At 35.6% G+C, this 17,526-nt stretch overlaps 1 long non-coding RNA gene across 1 annotated transcript; it reads right to left on the reverse strand.

Annotated features, from left to right (window-relative positions):
- Nucleotides 1-396: 396 nt before the first annotated feature.
- On the reverse strand, nt 397-17,167 carry LOC145270710 (uncharacterized). Its single transcript, XR_013865530.1, has 2 exons — nt 17,066-17,167; nt 397-2,537 (listed from the first exon to the last, which is right to left on the reverse strand). It is a non-coding gene; the product is annotated as an uncharacterized LOC145270710 (long non-coding RNA).
- Nucleotides 17,168-17,526: the final 359 nt, after the last annotated feature.

Here is a 17,526-nt window from a genome sequence, read left to right on the forward strand (position 1 = left end):
GCATTGAGACTCAAGACTTTGTATTTTGAATGAAATTAGATTGAGAAATGGATACTTATTGTTGACATGAAAACAATAATAAAACAAAAATAGAGATAAACATGAAAGGAATCTACCTGGTTTTTTCTAAGCAATTCAGAGATCTCACCCCCGCATTTGTTTTTCAAGGAGGAAATAATGCCTGGTAAAAAAACTACTTGGTTACTTGGCTAAGATTAAAGTGTAGTATCTGCTCTGATGCTCTGCTTCACTTTGTTTCAGTTGGTGGAGAAGTTCTTCATGACTGAGACAATTTTAAATTGTTAGGAGAAAATAAAGGATAGTAAAAAACATACCCTACCCTTCCCATATAAAGAATGGCTAAATAATAACATTATTACTTCAACACAGTTCGTATTCCGTATACATGTTTCTTATTTAATAAATTGTTAGATGAAAGTACAGAATAGTTGAAAAATACCTTCCCTCCACATATTAAGAATGGCTTCCTAAATAATATTATTTAAGCACAGTCCGTATTCCGTGTGTTATTTTCCATCCCCTCCGCCTTAAAAATATATTTGAAATAAAAAAAATATGAAATCTTAAAAAGAAGAAATATAGGTTTGTCTTTGTACTAACAAATTCAAAACCGTGAGTAAAATTTACATATTATTTCATTTTTTAATACAAAGACATAAAAAATGAGTTGTTATCAACTAGAATCAAGTCAAAATATCTAGCGTTTCAGTTTAATATTGTTTTCTGTATTCTGTGCATGAACGCAAATAATGTCGGCTAGTGGTTAATGTACATTTTATAAGTGTAAATTCTGCCAATTATCTACATGGTATTCATGTATGTAAACAAAGATATACCTCACTATAAACCATCCTTGGTGCATGAATATTATTTCCTGAGAATTTCAGTGTTATGTGACCAGTAGTTTAAGGGTTTACTTGTTAGATATTACACACATGTACTATTTTATATATATATATATAAGTATGTAAGGTTTCACAGCAGCATTTCTAAGATAGGTGGTTGTAGGAATTACATGATAGTAATGTATGGTATATAAGTCATTTTCAACTGTTCTTCCGGTTAATGTTCCAAGTAATTGCTGCTACATTGTTGCTTATTTTTTTTCCCGTATGTGTTTTCATGAGTCAACAGACTTGACAAGAACCACATACTTCACAAGAATGTGGTTTCTCTCCTGTATGTGTTTTCCTACAATTCAACAATGTTGACTTCCAAGGAAAATAAGAACCACATACTTAACAAGAATGTGGTTTTTCTCCTGTATGTGTTTTCATATGAGTCAAAAAAGTTGACTTCCATGCAAATGAAGAACCACATACTTCACAAGAATGTGGTTTCTCTCCCGTATGTGTTTTCATATGTCTCAACAAACTTGACTTCTGCGCAAAAGAAGAACCACATACTTCACAACAATGTGGTTTCTCTCCCGTATGTGTTTTCATATGACGCAACAAATGTGACTTCCATGCAAAAGAAGAACCACATACTTCACAATAATATGGTTTGTCTCCTGTATGTGTTTTCATATGAGTCAAATAACTTGACTTCCATGCAAATGAAGAACCACATACTTCACAGGAATGAGGTTTCTCTCCCATATGTGTTTTCATATGATTCAACAAATTTGACCTCCATGCAAAAGAAGAACCACATACTTCACAACAATGTGGTTTCTCTCCCGTATGTGTTTTCATATGTCCCCACAAACTTGACTTCTGCGCAAAAGAAGAACCACATACTTCACAACAATGTGGTTTCTCTCCTGTATGTGTTTTCATATGATTCAACAAAGTTAATTTATGTGCAAATGAAGAACCACATACTTCACAAGAATGTGGTTTCTCTCCCGTATGTGTTTTCATATGTCTCAACAAACTTGACTTTCGCGCAAAAGAGCAACCACATACTTCACAACAATGTGGTTTCTCTCCCGTATGTGTTGTCATATGATTCAACAAAGTTGATTTATGTGCAAATGAAGAACCACATACTTCACAACAATGTGGTTTCTCTCCTGTATGTGTTTTCATATGATTCAACAAATTTGACTTCTGCGCAAAAGAAGAACCACATACTTCACAACAATGTGGTTTCTCTACCATATGTGTGTTCATATGATGTAACAAATTTGACTTCTGCACAAAAGAAGAACCACATACTTCGCAAGAATGGTATTTCTCTCCCTTATGTGTTTCCATATGCCGCAACAAATGTGACTTTTGTGCAAAAAAAGAACCACACACTTCACAACAATGTGATTTCTCTCCCATATGTGTTTTCATATGATTCAATAAAGTTAACTTCCTTGCAAAAGAAGAACCACATATTTCACAAGAATGTAGTTTATCTCCCATGTTTGATTGCATTCCACAAAAAGTATATTGAGTTGCGTTTATGAGAATAAGCACGCTAATAATTCTAAAAAATTCTTTGAAGGAATTAAAACTGTTACATCACCAAGGAAGAAAAGGTCTTCTTATCTCTTAATTGATTTCTTTTCAGTGTTGCAAATTCTGAAAATATACAATAAATTTGAAAAAATAAAATTTGTGTGACAAAATTTAATTTTTATTAAAATATATATAGCGTCCTATGTAATTTGAAGTAGCATCTTATGTAATTTAAAATTTTATTTTAAATATCACTAAAGATTGAAACTTCAGCATTCAGGAGTATTTAACTTACAACTGATTTTTACCAAGTACTCTAACTATAGCACTGTTTTAAGGATAGATTTTAAACTCTTCTAAATTAATGTTACTAATACTACAACATAAAAGGTTGTTGAAACAAAAAGGTGAATTCCAAAAATGTTATTTAAAAATCTGCAGTTTTATTAAATTAGGCTTTTTACACATGATCAAAATTATAAGACCAAGGGTTTAAATTCTTAGATTTATGGTACTTCTAATGTTTTTAGTTCAGTTAGAGATTAGCAATCACTGTGTAAAGGTGTTACCATGCCTAAAACAAGAAAACTCACCGACGTTGACTGCCCTCGAATTCTAGGATTCCATAAGCAAAGTATGTCACAGCGAGTGATAGCAGTTAAGGTATATCGCAGTGCAACTGTTATTGTCAACTTTCTAAAGAACATTGAGAATTATGGAAAAGCAAAATCCTTTGGTAGGCTCCCAAAATTTCTCCTGCATTGAGTAGGAAACTTAGACAGGTTGTTATGAATGACAGAGGACTTTCTTCTAGTCAAATTAAGTCGGTTACAGATGCTGATTACAGTCCAATCAGACGACACTTACAACAAAAAGGCATGGTAAATAAAAAGTGTAAACAAATCCCTATTGCTTCCACGTCACAAAGTGGAATGCTTAAGATTTGGTTGTGAATACCAAATCTGGGACGTTGAGAAGTGGAAGACAGTCTTGTTTTCTAATGAGAAAAATTCAATTTAGATGGTCCTTATGAGTTACAGCGATATTGACATGACAAAAGCATGTCCTTTGAAATTTTTTCCACACCTCATAGTGGTACAGGGTCCATAATTGTATGAGGTGCCTTTTCTTACAGATGGTAAGATGGAACTCCAGATGGTGCAGGGTCGTCAGACAACAGCTGGTTATATTAGCGTGCTACAAAAAGCATCTTTGATAATGGAGGGACATCGTTTGTGTGGGGATGGATGGTTATTCCAAGAGGTTGATGCTGCAGTCCACAATGCAAGACAGACCTTGAGCTTTCTACAAGAAAATGGAGTCCATCTCTTGGGACATCCTTCATGCTCACCAGACTTGAACCCAATTGAAAATGTTTAAGGATGGATTAAAAAAGAGGTTTATTGAAACGGCAAACAATATTCAAGAAAAATGAACTTCATGAAGCCATCTTCAGAAACTGGAACAGGATCCCTCGCACCTTAATGGAAATCCTTATTTTTAACATGCCCCCCAAAAATTTCTGAAGTCATCAAAAGCAGTGGAGGTAGAACTCATTATTAAGTTTGATTGTTGAATGGTTTCATACACTTTTCGTACACTTTTTGACAATTTAATAGAATTTTTGTCTCTGGTCTTATAATTTAAATCATGTGTAAAAAGCCTAATTTCATAAAATGTAAATTTTAAAAATAAATCTTTAGAATGTAGCTTTTTGTTTCCATAACCTTTTAGATTGTAGTATCGGAAGAGTTTATAGAAACTTTTAACTGCTTTTTACTATATTATTTATAATTAATTGTTCCCATATTGTGTTAAATATTACACTAGGCTTAGTAATTGCTCATCACCCAGAATATATATCGATTTCTTAAGCCAGATTACTCTTTATTGTTCTTCTCCATTTATAATTTTTATTTCATCCCATAAGGGTAGATGGTTTGCCTTTTAAATCATATATTCTGCCATAACTGGTTTTTCAATCACTTCAATGTTTTTCTAATCTTACTGTAAGTGAGTGACATGGATTACATTTGTATAACTTTCAACATTTACATAGAATCTCTTTGTCATGATTTTTCCATAAACCAGTTGACATGCACTCTTTAATACTAACCTGACGTTTTAAAAATTACAAATTCTTTCATTTTTTCTGCCATGTCCTTTGTATATGATATACAAACTTTTATTAGTATAACATAATGGCAGTATTCCGAAGAGATTTGACTATCTTGCTTAAAACCAACACAAAGTCAAGTATCTGCAGAATGTCTTCTTGGTTCCTCCTCTTCTCTTTTCTCTCTCCCAACAATCGAACACAACATATAATAACAAAACTCTAAAGCACGTCTGACAGCACTGACTTCTGCCAACAGTCTGCCCCTCCTCTTAACAACACAGGCTTTTTATATCGCAAAATCGTTCACCTCTATTTGCATATTCTTCTAACTCACGTGATCACTACTCTATAAATAAGAGTCTTGACCGTTTCTTTTCTTTCTTTTTATTTATTTTCGGTGACCGACCCGCACGTGGTCTATCCAGGTAAGTCACGCATTTCTCCACACTCCCCCCTGATCTCATGATCACAAACAGGACATGCGGGCAATCGTCGTTGGCGGGTACTCCTTCGAAGAATTGGGGGCAGCACTTCCTCATTGCTGTTTTCTTCATTACCACTATCATTACTACCAGTCTGTTCCATTATCCCGTCTCGTGGTTCCATAGGCAGTGTCTCACAATCAGGGCAGGGGGGCAGTATCCGTCATGTCGGGTACTTCTCCGAAGAATCGGAGGCGTCATCTCCTCGGTATGCTCCATCATCCCTTCTCGCGGGGTTTCGCAATCACGGGGGTGGGCAGTATTCGTCTCTGTCGAGTATTTCGATGAGGCATTACTTCCTTGTGTCCATCGCTCTCATTACTATTGTCATCAGTATGTCCCATCATTCCCTCGTCTGGTTCTGTTGGTGGTGTTTCTATGCTCACCTGAAGGGGCAGTAAGTGATCAGGATCATCTCTGAACGGTGTGTGATCCTCCTCATCGTCCTTGGAATCAGAAGAGGTATAACAAGGGCGGATATCTTTTACGTGACGTGGTATGCCACCAATCAACATGGTCTGAGGACTTATGATTTCGTCTATTTTTCCCTGGAAAAATTTCGTAGTGCACCCAGCATTCGGGGGTTTTATCCAAACAAGGTCTCCCACCTGATATGGTGTATTGACAACACTCACCACTGATGGTATGGCATCAACTCCTTTCACACGCTGTTCATATTGGGAAATCCCATTGGCTGGTGCAGTTGCTGGTGTTGCATTGTCCTTGGGTGTTATATTATACCAGTACACAGCTTCTGAAATAGAGCACTGCGTCCTGGCTGCAATTCTTTTGATGGTGCGGTGACACCGTTCTGCTATACCATTACCCTCGGGATAATATGCACACCGATAATGCATTTTAATCCCCCATTCGTGCACGAATTTCTGAAATTCTTGACATCGAAATGTGGCGGCATTATCAGTCAGAATTTCAATCGGGGCACCACGTTCAAAAAAGACGGCTCTCAACTGTTGTATAATGCTGGCTGCATCCTGTCGTGTCAACAGGCGCCATATTGTGAAACGCGTTGGGCCACAATCCGTCATGGTCAAAAAATGTTTGTCCCCATAATGTGTTATGTCCATCCCTACTCGCTGCCAGTTGCCCTCCACCTCGAGCTTCCCTTTTTGCCATTGGGATCAATTCTCTGACACTCTTCACACGAACGTATGGCTGCTTTCACTGATGCTTTTGTACAGACAGGTAGATGTCCTACCAATTTACCACAGATAGAAAACACAGTACGTCTTGTTAATACATTGGGTAACTTTGGAAGTGGGCTCCCTCGTTTCCATCACAACGTATTGCCCTTCTCTCAGACCTCGAGGCCTAGCACGGGCACTCAATCCTTTAGGCGCTTAGGGTCTTTGCTTATTAACCCAAACGCTTTCAGTTTTATTCGAACTGCATCCGTAGACATTATGTCCTCATTAACATAGATGTCATCTATGTAGGCTGAAGCAGCTTTTGCTGTGGTCTCATCCTGCATCAAAACAGTTTTAATAATGGTTGTCATAATCAAGGGTGCTACGTTTAGGCCAAAACCCAAACGTGTCAAACAATATAGTTTTCCCTTGAGTAGTACTGTCTGAAACGGCCATAATGACTCATGGACACGTATCTGCAGGTAGGCCCTCTTTAGATCCAGAAGTGCTACATTGCTCCCTTTTTGACGCCACTCTCTCAGTTTAGCAGCGCACACATCTGCGTTTCCGGTAAACGCATCAACATGCCGATTCAACTCTCGGTAATCCATTACGGGACAAATTTTTTCTTTGGTAGGTTGTTCAACAGCCATGAGCGGAATTAATCCCTTGGGTGGTCCCAGACGTCCTGTGGGTATGGTATTAACCAACCGTTGTCAATCCACATCTGAAGTTCTTCTTCATATGCGGCCCTATTCTTGGTAGAAACTGCATACTCTGGAATCGTGTTGCACAGCCGATCTGGTTCCTGGCCCATGGCCCATTTCCACTTTGCAGTCCACACCCTTTCGTTGTCATCAAATGTAGCACAGAAGTCCTTTTCTTCAATTGACATGGCTGCACCGACGTCTTTCCCTTCTCCAAGCCTGATACCTCAAGCTGCTGTGATTGTAACGCCTCCTAGTGCTTGTATTGCATCAATTCCAAGCAACATGTCGTAGCCAATGGGTTTCTCCTGCATCACCAGAACGTCAACTTTAGCTGTGTCACCCTTCTCAGTACAGATTGTGACTGTCCCTTCACCACAACATACCCGTGATAAGCCATTGATGGTCATAACGCCGACTGGGTTCCTCCGCCACACCGGACAGCAATGGGCACTAACTATAGACCGGGAACACCCCGTGTCTATAAGTGCTGAACACTGCACATCATCAAGTTTAACGCTAATGACAGGCAATCCTGTGTTTATTGGTTGGCAGGGGGCAAGGGTAGCGATAGTACCTTGCCTCCAACTTCGTTTCCTGAACAGTTGCGAGATATGTGCCCAAACTTATTGCAGCGATAGCATTGCACTGGTCCCTTTGATTGTGGATATACACCTCTCCTATCACTCCGGCACTCTTTAGCAAAATGATTGGCCTCCCCACATTTATAGCACACTGGGGTGGCATGCTTATTACTATCTGGAAGAGAGTCCACATTGCCTCCATGTCGAAAACGAGCTGCTGCTGCAATTGGTTCCTGTTCCTTACAGATGTTTCGAGCTCGGGCCAATAACTAATCAGTTGACAATTCATCGATTCTTGATGATGCCCGCAACAGTTTACTGACCTCCTCGGGTAGGCCTACCAAAAAAAGCACAGCTTAATATTTTATCGTTGACCCCACCAAACGGTACAGATAATTTTCACAGGTCGGCTAGGTACACGTCGACTGTTTCCTTGGGTTGAAGTGTCCGGCTCGTGAACTGTTGCCACGCAACAAATGGATCTGTACCAAACGCTGTATACAGGCTCTGCTTGATTTCATCCCAGTCTGGTTCATCCCCGAGTTGTTGGTAGACTGCATAGGCCCCTCCGGTTAGCCTCAAAGGGATAACTGTGGCTGGTTCTTTAATTTTGCACAGTTTACAGATTTTCTCTGCCTTTTCAATCCATTCGACGACAGCCGGTCCAGTGGTAGATCCGTCAAACTCGGGTATTAAGCGAATGTCGAATCTGTCCATTGTTAGTCACCGCACACCAAGCGCCAAAATAGCTTAAAACCAACACAAAGTCAAGTATCTGCAGAATGTCTTCTTGGTTCCTCCTCTTCTCTTTTCTCTCTCCCAACAATCGAACACAACATATAATAACAAAACTCTAAAGCACGTCTGACAGCACTGACTTCTGCCAACAGTCTGCCCCTCCTCTTAACAACACAGGCTTTTTATATCGCAAAATCGTTCACCTCTATTTGCATATTCTTCTAACTCACGTGATCACTACTCTATAAATAAGAGTCTTGACCGTTTCTTTTCTTTCTTTTTATTTATTTTTGGTGACCGACCCGCACGTGGTCTATCCAGGTAAGTCACGCATTTCTCCACATTGCTTTCTTGAGGAGAGTTTTTCTTAAGCTTTCTACCTCATTTTAATATGTATTGTTATTAGTATATTAGTATATTTTTTATTAGTATGTATTGGTTTTGCTCGGTGTTTTCCAGACTGTTAGTTTCTTTACATTGTGAGGATTGAAGTGTTATACTGGCTACATATTTAAAGATATATAGAGTGTTATTAGAGTCTTTTAATGATGTAAACCCCATGTGGCATGAGATGACTTGGAAAATAAGAGACAAGAGTTTGATTTTGAGTGGTATTATTATTTTGTTCTTTCGCGTTTGTTGTCATAATGGAGTAGTATCTATTTTCAAATCTTGTGCAGGGATTGACTTCACTATTGAAAAAAGGCAGTGGTGTCAGTAACAATATAAATAAGAGGGAGATCTCTTTTTATGAAAATAGTGCTGTTGGGAAATAAAAAAGACAGTGGAATAAAGGAGGTGGATTATTGATACCTTGTAATATTTCAGGGTGACCGGAGTAGTGGATGAGGAAAAATGTCAGAAGGCCCTAGCAAAAGTTAAATGGAAGATCTGGCTCGACATAAGGAAGGAGTACGAAGAAAATCCCATGAAGGTTTTCCACATGAGACAGTGGATTCTAGTTGAGGCTATGGGTCCAGCCAGTCCCCAAAGATATGGAGACATAAAAGAGGAGTAAGGGACAAGTACATGAAGTAAAGAGAAGTAAATAGGCAGGTAGATAATTAGATATTAGTTATTGTGGCGAGCTGGGCCATATACAGAGATTCTGCAGGAAGCATATCCAAGGAAACAAGGGCGCTCCATTCCTTTGATGCCTTATAAACGGAACAAGGGCATCAATGCACATAGTTGGTAATATGGGCGCATCAAATTCCTTTTCAATAAGAATTCAGGGAAATAATTATAGAGCTCTGGTGGACAAGGGAGCAGAGGTGTCAGTAATACATTTTTAAAGCACTCAGACAGAGACATAACTATGCGATAAAAACATTAGTTTAAGAACAGCTAATGGGTGCCAATTAATTGTAGAAGGGATCCGTCGATTAAGATTAGGAATAGGAAGTCAGTCTATCTACGAGGACTTCTTTGTTACATAGAATCTCAGTACACGTGTCATACTATACCACAACTTAAGAAAAATGCGTTAGGGTGTACTTTGATTTAGCAGCAATAAGAATATTTGATGAGTATATCGCTCTGGAAGATGATGTCTATATTTCATCAATAGTTCAGTTAGCACAGAAAATTACATTAAAACACCAGCATCTGCATACATACTTGAGAAGGAGCTGCAAAATAACTAAGTGTAGTGTGACTGGTAACATTATCGAGATTACCATGAATGATGAACAAAAGAGAAACAAATTTGAAGGGAATAAAAATACCTCAAGAATTCAAGTTGGAAGTTGATATGTTGCTGAAGTAGAATAGAGATTTTTCTTGGACAGAACCGATACGCTGGAGAAGCATATCAATACTGGAAGGCATGAACTCATACTGAGACGCCGTATTTAAACGGGCCAGCAAAATATTTCTCAAAAATAGACCAAAAGTCAGGGTAATAGCAGCTTAAATTAAGTAAGGACAATAAAATGAAAGCTGTGTTCACCTACCACCAGGGTTTATTTCAGTTTAACCTGATGCCAGGCAGACTTGCAAATCTATCCAGGGTCTTTCTGGAATTAATGTCCATAGTTATACAGGTACAGCAAGCTTATACATTACCGTATTGGGATGATATTTTAAGATTCTCAGATACGAACATATAAATAGGGTACTAGCCAGTTTATGCAATTTATTTAATTTTCTCAGATACGATGGAAAGTCATTTAGATCACATAGATAGGGTACAAGCCAGTTTACATAAGCACAACCTTAGGTTAAAAGCCATAATGTGTGAGATTTCTAGGAGAGAAGTACAGTATCTGTGGTTCAAAGTAAGTGAACAGGGTATAACAAAGTCAAATCGATAAAATTAGAGATTTCTTCAATATAACGTCATATTATCAATGATTTATCAAAAGATTTTGTGAGACAAGTGAGCCGTTAGTTTACTTGATGAGGAAATATGAAAGGTTCCAATGGGACAACACATGCTAGTTTGCCTTTAATGTTTGCCTAAAAACGAAGTTTGCAGATATGGTTATATTGGCGTATTTTGATCCTAAAAAGGACAACCGGCTGCACACAGATGCATCAAATGATGTATTTGGGGAATATCTGTCGCAAATTGTCATATGATCAAAGGAAGAGCAAAGAGGCTGAAAAACCAATTTACTAGTTATCACATAAAGTTAATGATAAATTCGAATCATTTGGAGCCAAAAATGTTTGCGTCATATAAAAGGGTTGAGTGTTCATCAGTATCGCCTGAACGTTCTATGATTTCGAGTGTAGATTCAAGAGGCAGATAGGGAAATTTTTAGATTTAAAGATGCGGATGAAGAATGGTAAATCATCTATAATGGAACAAAAATAAGTCATAATAAAAGACGAGATGATGTCGAAACTCAACGACAAACTATTGATAAGGTTATATGTACCGTCGCATCATAGAAAAAGACTGTTTGTGCAGTACGATGACAATAATGGTCACATGGGCGTGGAAAAGATATTTCAGGCCAATAAGTTAAAGTATTTCTGTCCGTGTTCATTTAAGGAGGTGAATAAATACGTAGGCAAATATATTTCATGCCAAACCAGAAACCTGAGAAAGCAACCACTACAAATGCAGAAGTGTGGTTTGCCTCGTTTTCCTTTTGCAAAACTGATATTGGATATTTCCAGGCCCTACCCTACACTTTCAGGTAACTAGTACATAGTGACGTTCATCGATATGTATAGTGCTTGGCTGGAGACTTTTGTGATCCCTAATAAGAAGGCAGAAATGGTGGTGCATCTGTTGTTGGATGAGATTTTCCCAAGATTCAAGGTACAACTCCAGTTGTTAACAGACAATGGGTCCAAAAATGTTAACAAAGTGATGAAGAAGGTATGGGAGGACGTCAACATACATCACGTGACCACATCATTTTATTTCCCCTAAAGTAACGGAAAATAGAAAGATTTCATAGGATGATGTATGACATTTTAGCGAACAATGAACAGTCATGGCATTTATACATAAACCAAATGTTGGCGACTGTCAGATTCCATGTGAGTGAAATAATGAAATTCTCACCATACTTCTTGGTCTACAACAGAGACGTGATCCTGCCATTAGATAATATATTAATGCCTTGTAGAGTATACTATGGTGATGAGCAACACGAGATCGCTCTAAAAGAGATGCATCGATCTTTTACTTTAGTAAGGGAAAACATTCAGGAAGCTAGGAAAAAACTAGTAGAGAACTCTGATAAGAAAACAAAGTCAATGGATTTTAAGATTGAAGATCTGGTTTATTATGTTAGAAAACATATCATGTGGTTATATAAGATTAAGTAGCATTTGATGGGCTCCGTGAAAAACGTGCATGTGTAACATCTGTGGACAACGTCAATCAAGGAATAGGAAATTCCCAGCATGGAAAGAACGTTATGAAAGAGCGTATGAGTTGGATAGCAATTCAGGTATAGTACAAGCTGTTATCTTAATATGGAGGAGCTAACATCAACAAGAAAGATCGGATCAGGAGTCTGATGTACCAATGATGAAGAGGAGAGTCATAACACAGAGCATAACGTCGAAAATTGCATATATTTTAGACACGAATTATCCCCTATTTTCATCAAATATGATATTAGGATCCATTTGAAAAGACCTAAAGTAGGTTCAGTGTTTGGAAGTGGTTAGGGTTAGATGTCAAAGACGATATTAGGATCCGTTCAGAAAGGCCTAAAGTAGGTTCAGTGTTTGGAAGTGGGGAAGAGGAACAAGTGAGATGGAATTGTTTAGGTTGGGTAAGATCTATTTTCTGTTTTTAAAAGAATATTTTTTTCTCGGGTTCATTCCATGCATGATTAAAAAAAGTAATTGAAAGTGATTATGAGAAAGACAAAAGAAATTAATTTTTAAGTTGACACAAAAAGAAAGCAATTGGACAAGTTTGGACTCATCTGCAGTGGTCAAAAAATGGAAAGGAAGGTGATGAAAAAGACACATGCATGAAAGGGCATTTTTGAGAAACATGTTCGACACCGAAGTGATATTTTGAAACACAGTAAAGTGCATTGTTGGAAATTACTGGAATAAATTCTTGTGTATCCACTTAAAAAATGCTGAGTCATATTTCAATGTCCTTCCTTTTTTGTTTCTGCGATGGTACCAGAAAATGCGCAGGTCTGGGTTTTGAAATGTAATAACTGTTCGAGTGTAAGAGCCACATTAAATACTTTCAACTCTATAAATGATCAGTGAAATTCGAAACCAAGATCCGAGTGACTGTTGCAGTTGCTTTATTACTGAGCCATAACCAAAAACAGCATATCAAGTCTAGGTGGAAACCATTATTTCTATAGCAGCAGCACCGACACCTGACGGTCTGAGATTTTGAATTTTTGGTTTATAAGCTGTGCTGATTGCTGCTAGCAGTCAACTTCCTTTCTAGTTTACCAAATAAAAGGCCATTTCTCAGGCAAGCTGAGCAGATGACAACATTCATAAAACGATTAAACATTGGCAATCCTCTCTTCCATTCCAGCTCTTGGACTGACAACACACTGAATGGTGATTCTACTAACTAATTTCCCTGTTTCATTGGCATAGAAATGGCGACAGTCTGCATTGCACAATTGACCATCAACAATAAAACAGTTTTGCCATTTTAGCTTTTCTTTATTTTTTGTTACACTACCAACTCTTCGAAGTACACACACACATGCTAGCCAAGTCAGTCACACACATGGACCCATTCTACAGCCAATCCTTTTCTTCTTTTTTACATTTTTACTAACGAATAAAATTAATAAAATTGTTTTTAAATGTTAGAATGAGACTTTGTCTTTCTATACTACAATCCTTTCAGCAGATAAATATAAATTAGCAAATTATGGTTAAACCAATAATTTCTCGGGTAAATTCGATACAATGCTATCAAAAACGTACAACTTTTAAACTTAAAACTGTTGTCAAAACATCACACTCCAAAACTCGATACTCTATTGTAAAAACTTCGAACTCAAAAACACAAATTCATTACATCCACTTATGAAAAACCCATTAATAATCACAGTTAATGTTCCATAACATACAAAATAGTTTGATTTTATGTCATCTAACTTTTCAAAACGGAATTAAAGTTAATGTGTACTATCACAATCCGGTAAGTAAATATGAAATTTCCATTATTGCAAGGAAAAACAAAAACAATTTAATGTTCAACAAAATAAAAAATAATTACACACACATGCTAGCCAAGTCAATTACAATTTTCCCTACACAAATTCAGAACATCCACTTATGAAAGCCTCATTAATAATAACTCTAAACTTTTCATCTATCACATTTAATTGCTTGATTGGTTGAAAGATGGACTCATTCTACAATCCTTTTCTTATTTTCTACATTTTTACTAACGAATAAAATTAATAAAGTTGTTTTTCAATGTTAGAATGAGTCTTTCTATACTACAATCCTTTCAGCAGATAAATATAAATAAGCAATTTATTCTTTAAATAACAATTTCTCGGGTTAATTCGATACAGATGTCAAAAACTTCCAACCTTAAAACTTGAAACTGTTGTCAAAACATCACACTCCAAAACTCGACACTCTATTGTGAAAACTTCCAACTTAAAAATTCAACACTCTTTCAAGTTAACTTGCACATGACTACGCACATAGCACACCTTTATCCAACTTGTTCTCCTGTTTGTTTCACAAACGTTTTTATTCACCCATTTCATTTGCATAGAAATAATGAGTCTGTGTTGCACAAGTGGCCGTCTTTTAGAGAATAGCAAGGCAGAAGCAGAAAATTATCTGTTGATCAATCTGTTTATTTAACTATCTCTGTATCTATCTATCTGTCTATATAATTACCTATCTAGCGATGAGTTGACAACAGAGATTTGAAGTCATTTTCAATAAAATGTTTTGTGTTCCAGTTTGTGCAAGCATAGCTGAAGTTGGATTAGAGACGCCGATAAAGACAAATGGGATTAAATGTGTCACTCCTGTGAAGGAAAAGTCTCAAAATGGAAGCATAGAAGAAATCCCCAATCCAAAGATATAAAATCCTACATCGTGTTTGGTCCTGTCTTGAAGCGTTCCTTTAATCAGATTCGACCTCCTCAAGGACGTATGACAAACCTATCAGAAGTAGCAGACAGGCATGACGTCATATTATGTTATGTATGTATATATGTTGATATGAAAGCACACACCAACACCTAGAAGAATCATGGGCATCTACAATAGACATTAAAGATCTGATGACAATAGTCCGTTACACAACAAACACAACATACATAGTAACACGTCAACAATAAAACCAACTGATATTTTAACCTTTCTTTTTTTTTGTTACACAACTAACACTTTGAAGCACACACACATGCTAGCTAAGTAAGTTATGATTTTCCTTACACAAATTCAGAACATCCACTTATGAAAGTCCCATTAATAATAACTCCGACCTTTTCATCTATCACAGTTAATGTTCATAAAATACAAAATAGTTTAATTTTATGTCATCATCATCATTTTTCAAAACGTTAAAGGGTACAAACACAATCCGGTAAGTAAATATGAAATTTCCATTATTGCGATGAAAAACAAAAACAAATTTTCAACATGTAAAAAATGTAAAGAAAGAAAAATGTTATTGGTACGTATCATTTGGACTATTGTTCTCGTCTTAAATGTTATTTTTACAATTTTTGCACAATAAATAACACTCAAGATGAGAACAGTAGTCTTAATAATCTAAATAATACAAAGAATCATTCCTCATCTAAAGAAATTCAGAACCGTAATATTGTAATTTGTTTAAAAATCATGATTATTTTTTAATTTAATCAAAGTTATTTGTAAGGTTTGTTGAATGTATTTTTGAGAGAACTTCAAAATACATAATAATAAGTTTCTTTAATTATCAGCATTCTTTAAACAAACGAACAGAAAATTTAATAACTGCCTTTCCAAATAAATTAACAGGAAAACTCAACAATAATACAAACATTTAATTTTTAAAAAATGAGAAAACAATAACTGCATTACTTAATTTGTGAAATTTGGCTAAAAAAGTCGATGTTTCCAAAATGGGGGTTCGATTTACAAGAGTGTTGTAATTAGAAACAGAGTACACCTAAAAATAGTAAATACTGAATTCTTTTTTATATATAATCTGGTAGATTACTGAGTATTAGACTTCGTTGAAAAAAGATAAAATAAAAAAGATGACAAAAAAAATATACACAGTGGGAGGGTATTGCTTCCATACGTGCATCGAGCATTTTTTTTACCTTAAGCATATGAATCAGTGAAAAACATTTAAATTTAAAAAATTTAAAAAAAGAAAAATCATAATTATAAGTTGTTTTAGTCCACGTCAAAAATCTTTCCAATCCTCCAAAAAATCTTTACAATTTTTTTAAGGTTTTCAGGAGTTATATACTTTAAAAGTGGCGCAGAGAAATATTTTTCATGATATAACAAAATTATTGTTTTAAAAGTGAGGGATCACTTTTCATTATAAATTTAATGTCAAATGAGCACCCACTTTATGACCACCTAGTAAAGCGCAAAGCGGACACTTTTTGTTTTTGTTTGTTTTTCTGATTTCATGTTTCAATAAAGACACAAGGACATTAAAAAACAAAAATCAATAAAAATTTTTTTATCAATTCTGGACGTGAAAACGCATACAGAATTGGCCACCACTGATAACATAAAGAATTAAAGTATTGATAGTTTCTTTTTATGTTTAAGTCAGTATTGAAAACAAAATCTGATAAATTAGTGATCATTCGATAATAATCCGATGAAAAAAAAGATGAAAATAAAAAATACACTTTACTTTAAACATATGAATCAGTGAAAAATATTTAAATTTAAAAAATTGAGAAAAGAAAATTTATAAATAAATAGGTTGTTTTAGTCCACATCTAAAAGCTTTGCAATCCTCCAAAAATATTTTACAATGACGACTTTTTAAGGTTTTCAGGAGTTCTGAAAACGAATATATACATTAAAAGTAGCGCAGATAAATAGTTTTCTTGATATAAAAAAATTACTTTTTCAAAAAGTGGGGGATAACTTTTCATTATAAATTTAATGTAAAATGAACACCTACTTTATGGCCATTTAGTAAGGCGGGCCTTTTTTTTTTTAATTTTTTGTTGTTTTTTTTTCTGATTTCATGTTTCGATAAAGACAAAAGGATATTAAAGAACAAAAAAACAAGAAAAATGTTATCAATTCGGTACGTGAACAACCACTGATAACATAAAGAATTGCGCATTGAACGGTTTTTTATGCTTATGTCAGTATTGAAAACAAAATCTGATAAATTAGTGACCATTCGATAATAATCCGATGAAAAAAGATGAAAATAAAAAATACACATACGTGTGCCATGTAGTAATACTTACGTTTTTGTTTTATAATCTGCTTTCGATTAACTTTATCTGCTTTTATAAAGGAAACGATTTTTAAAATGTGATTGGCTTTACAAGCTCAACTTAACATTCAAGATGACGAACGGAAGAGCAAGTTCGCAGAAAACAAAATTAAAGAGGAAAAATAAAGAAGAAATGATTTCGAAATAGAGCCGATCTATTTGGTGAATATCACGGATAAAATTAGTATTATTTTATTTAACATTTTAATATTTACATGAGAGAGAACAGATTACAAGTTTAATTTTTTTTATTAATTCTCTAATTCGTTGCACGTGCAATTTAATGGCTGACACTGATTTAAAGCCGCCTTTTCGTATTTTTATTTATTTATTTATTTTATATTCCTGATTTTTTTTAAATTGTGTTTGCAACATTTAAGCCTAAAGTTAATCTGATGTTTGTGCAGTTTACCAAACTCATTAAAAATGAAG

The sequence above is a fragment of the Euprymna scolopes genome, chromosome 46 (assembly GCF_053919585.1).
Source record: "Euprymna scolopes isolate OS-2025 chromosome 46, ASM5391958v1, whole genome shotgun sequence".
NCBI classification, from domain to species: domain Eukaryota; kingdom Metazoa; phylum Mollusca; class Cephalopoda; order Sepiida; family Sepiolidae; genus Euprymna; species Euprymna scolopes.